Source organism: Podarcis pityusensis (assembly GCF_964106645.2).
Source record: "Podarcis pityusensis genome assembly, chromosome: 7".
Lineage (NCBI taxonomy): Eukaryota > Metazoa > Chordata > Lepidosauria > Squamata > Lacertidae > Podarcis > Podarcis pityusensis.
Window position 1 is genome coordinate 7632112 of NC_138031.1, and position 4456 is coordinate 7636567.

At 48.7% G+C, this 4456-nt stretch overlaps 1 long non-coding RNA gene across 1 annotated transcript; it reads right to left on the minus strand.

The window, feature by feature from the left end:
• Nucleotides 1–292: 292 nt before the first annotated feature.
• On the minus strand, nucleotides 293–4189 carry LOC308480939. Its single transcript, XR_013988327.1, has 2 exons — nucleotides 3930–4189; nucleotides 293–513 (listed from the first exon to the last, which is right to left on the minus strand). It is a non-coding gene; the product is annotated as an uncharacterized lncRNA (long non-coding RNA).
• Nucleotides 4190–4456: the final 267 nt, after the last annotated feature.

Sequence of the window (4456 nt, forward strand, 5' to 3'; positions counted from 1 at the left end):
TCAGCCATAGATTTTGGATACAAAACTCTATGTATAACTCTATAACATACATTGAACTGCGATTTCTATGCAAGGAAATGAGAGGTTATTCTTTTGTTCCATTGCTTTCCCAATGAAAACCTGCTGTTTACTGTTGATTTGGGCCAAAGATCAGAAGGGTCTTTGAAGGGACATTCAACATCCTAGTGCTAGACCTTAAGCTACTAAGGCTATCAGGCACTGAGATCTCCAGAACTCATTCTTTCCTAGCCTGCCACTTGGATTCCTATAATTAATAATAATAAAATAATAATAATAATAATAATAATATCTTTATTGTCATTGCCCCCTCTCGGGGACAACGAAATTACTTGGCTGCTCCATCCACCCAGGTAGGGCACTCCACACAAAATCAAAACAACTATAAAAACACTAATTAAAACAATACAGTATAATACAGTAAGGAAGATTAGATGACTTTCAAAGTCCAGGCTTCCCATTCAGGGCCGAGATCGCTCTGGGGAAGAAGCTGTTCTTAAGACGGCTCGTTCTTGTCTTCATCGTCCTGTATCTCCGTCCCGACGGCAGGAGCTCGAAGAGACAGTGACCAGGATGCAATGGATCTTTTACTATGTCCAGTGCCTTCCTATGGCACCTTGTGGCATAAATCTGCTCTAAGGTGGAGAGTGGGCAGCCAACAATGCTCTCTGCTGCCTTAACAACTCTGCACAACCCCAACCTGTCCCGGGTAGCAGTGGCGTAGCGTGGGGGGTGCCAGGGGGGCCGGCCGCACCGGGCGCAACATGGGCGGGGGGCGCGCTCGCACTAGCAGCTCTCTGCCCCTACTAAAATCCACGGGTTAGGGAGCCCGCGCTCACTCGGCTTGGCGAGGAGGTCGCGGAAGGGGGAGAGCGAAGCCTTCTGCCGCGGGCAAAAAAAGGAGAGGAAGCCGGGCGGGCGGGCTGGCTGGCTGGCGGGGGTCTGGCTGCGCCTGCTGCTGCCGTTGCCGCTGCTGCCGGGCTTTGACAGCTTGGCGAAGCGGAGGGAGAGGAGCTTTATGGTAATTGCGGCTCTCTCTCCACTGGCCGCCTGGGTAGTGAGCCGAGCCGAGCAGGGAGTCTGGCGAGGGGGCGGGAAGAGACTTTTCCACCTCGCCTGGTCAAAAAGGAGAGCGGAGTCTCCTCAGGGCGCCCTCAGGCAGGGCAGGGCAGGGCAAGGCAAGCAGAGCTAGGAGGAGAGAGAGGGGAAGGGGGGGGAAGCAGCCAGGAAACGCTGCGGTGTGGAGGAGGAATCAATTAAGGAGAGAAAGCGAAAAGCCTTGGAGAAAGGGAAAAAAGGAAAGAAAAGAGGCAGCTCCAGGAGAGCGCGGGGGAAAGAGAAGCCTCGCTGCTGCTGCTTGGGAGAGTAAATTACTGTACTTGCCTTGCCCCGGGTTAGGGGGCGCAAATTAATTGCCTTGCCCCGGGTTAGGGGGCGCAAATTACTTGCCTTGCCCCGGGTGCTGATAACCCACGCTACGCCGCTGCCGGGTAGTACAGCTTCCGTACCACACACATAAGCCATAAGTGAGCACGCTCTCAATGGCACAGTGATAGAAGGCAAGCAGCAGTTTCTGCGGAAGATGGTTTTTCCTTAGAATTCTCAAAAAGTACAGTCTCTGCTGCGCCTTCTTCACAAGCCCCCTTGTGTTGACACTCCAGGACAGATCCTCTTGTAATTCAATGCCCAAAAATCTGAACGTTGTTACCCTCTCCACACAGACCCCATCAATCAAAAGTGGCTGGACATTGCTCTTCTGTCTCCTGAAGTCCGCCACAAGCTCCTTTGTCTTCCTTGTATTTATGAGCAAGTTGTTAGCTCTGCACCACTCTGTCAGCCGCTCCACCTCATCTCTATAGTCTGTTTCACCCTCCCTTTCAGAGATGAACCCAATCACGGTTGTGTCATCTGCAAATTTGACAACCCTATTACTAGGGTGAGAAGCGACACAATCGTACGTGTAGAGAATATAAAGGAGCGGACTGAGTACGCATCCCTGTGGTGTTCCTGTGTTAGTCTTAAGCATACTAGAGGTATAAGGGCCCAACCGAACCCTCCGGGGGCGGTCTGACAAAAAGTCCAATATCCACCCACAAAGTGATAACAGAAGCCCCAGATCTTCCAGTTTAGACATCAGACGTTGTGGTAGAATGGTATTAAATGCCGAGCTGAAATCTAAAAAAAGCAGTCTGGCATAACCCCCCCGCTGCTCCAAATGTGCAAGAACGGCATGGAGGGCAATCGCCACAGCGTCCTCTGTCAATCTTTTCGTTTTATAAGCAAATTGGAATGTGTCCAGTCCCTCTGATAGGCAGGCAATGACATAATTTCGTACCAGCTTTTCAAAACACTTCATGATTATAGGTGTGAGTGCTACTGGACGAAAGTCATTCAGATCTTCCGGGTTAGATTTTTTTGCTATTGGAACGATAGTAGAGGACTTTAGGCAGGATGGAACAATAGCCTGGGCTAGGGATCGATTTAAGATCCCAGTGAAAACTCCTGCTAGTTGATCTGCACAGTGTCTCAATACCCTTCCAGCTACCCCATCTGGCCCTGTGGCCTTCCTTGGGTTGATTCCCTTCAACACCTTCCTCATCTCTTCTTTTTCCACAGAGACTACTACATTCCTTTGTACTGATGATGGTGATGGTGGCAAGGCCTTCACAGGGAGTGGTGGTGGTGGTGGTAAAGCCTCAGCAGGTTTTGCTGCAGATGTTACTTCAAAACGGGCAAAAAAGGCATTCAAATCCTCTGCAAGGGATGCCCCTCCCTCGTCTGCCAGGGAATCCTTGGATTTATACCCTGTTAATTCTTGTACACCTTGCCACACCTGCCTGGTGTTGTTACTTTGTAGATGATTCTCCAGCCGCTGTCTATATGCCTCCTTTGCTACACAGATACCTCTCTTTAAATCCGCTCTAGCTAAGCTGTACAACGACTTATTTCCACTTCTGAAAGCAGTATTTCTTGCCTTTAGCAACCCCTGAACCTCCCTTGTCATCCAGGGCTTCCTGTTTGGGTAGATCTTTATCCGGCGCCTCCGTGTTACATTGTCAGTGCAGAACCTAATATAGTCCAACACTTGCTCAGTATGAGTCTCTACATCCTGTTGGGCGAATACCTCCCAATCGGTGTCATGAAAACAGTCTTGTAGTTGTTGGGATGCTTCAGCTGGCCATATTGTAATATCCCTCTTTATAGCTGGAGTCCGTTTCCTCAATGGAATATATTCAGGAGTCAGGAGCAGGGACACATGATCAGATTGGCCTAGATGTGCCAGTGGTTCGGCCTTATAGGCCTGTTTGACATTTGTATACAGCCTGTCCAGAGTCTTTTCTCCCCTGGTTGCACACTTTATGTGTTGATAGAATTTAGGTAGGACCACTTTCAAATCTGCCTGGATGAAATCCCCGCATACAAGAAATGCAGCCTCAGGATACTTGCCTTGTTGTCTGCTGATGGCATCATGCAGAAGACCCATTGCCTCATTGATGTTCGCATCAGGTGCAATGTATACTATAGTTATCAGTACTGCTGTAAATTCTCGAGGGAGATATATAGGTCTGCATTTAAGCGTCATAAATTCCACAGTTGGGGAGCAATGACTGGCTATCACAGCGTGGTTTGTGCACCAGCTGTTATTCACGTATGCACACAAACCTCCCCCCCTTCTTTTACCAGAGTCCTCTGTTCTATCATGGCGGAACACTGTATAGCCTGTTAGTTCTATGGCTGAGTCAGGAATAATTGGTGTCAGCCAAGTTTCTGTAAGCAGCAGAAGACAGCATTCACTCACAGTTTTCTCCGTTGCTATCCACAATTTCCACTCCTCCAGCTTATTCACCAAAGATCTCACATTCGCATAGAAAATGCTGGGAAGCGGTAAGTTATAATGTTGTGTCTTCAACCTTAATTGCCTTAATCGCCTTCCTCCTCTGCAGCCTCTCTTTTGTTTACGGTCTCTCCTGTGTCTCTTTACTCCCCAGTTCTTTGAAGTCAAAAAATCTTCCTTGCAGACGCGGAGACACTCACAATTTGTGCAGCACTCACTCCTTAGCCGAATAGATAACATGTCCTGCCGACTATAAACAAGTCTATTTTGGCAGGACAAAAAAGCCAAATTCTGAGTTGAGGAGCAACCAGCCGCTGCATCTACACGCGGCGCCATCTTATCTCCGAAACCTGTCAGTGTGCAGAATGCTTGCTAATTATCCCACTGAGCAGTGGCTCTCCTGCTTCCCTTGCATGTTAAGTATGTCCACATACCTGTGAGAATCTGTGGCTCAGATATCATGAGCGGCAGGAAGCAGGTGTAAGAGCGTTCTGTGCTGGGGAAAGTTGGCAATCGAAGGATTTGCAGGAATCAATGCAATCCCCAAGTCGCAAGGAAAATGTTTAAGTCTGACCAAGCTGAATTCAAAATGTCCTGTAAATT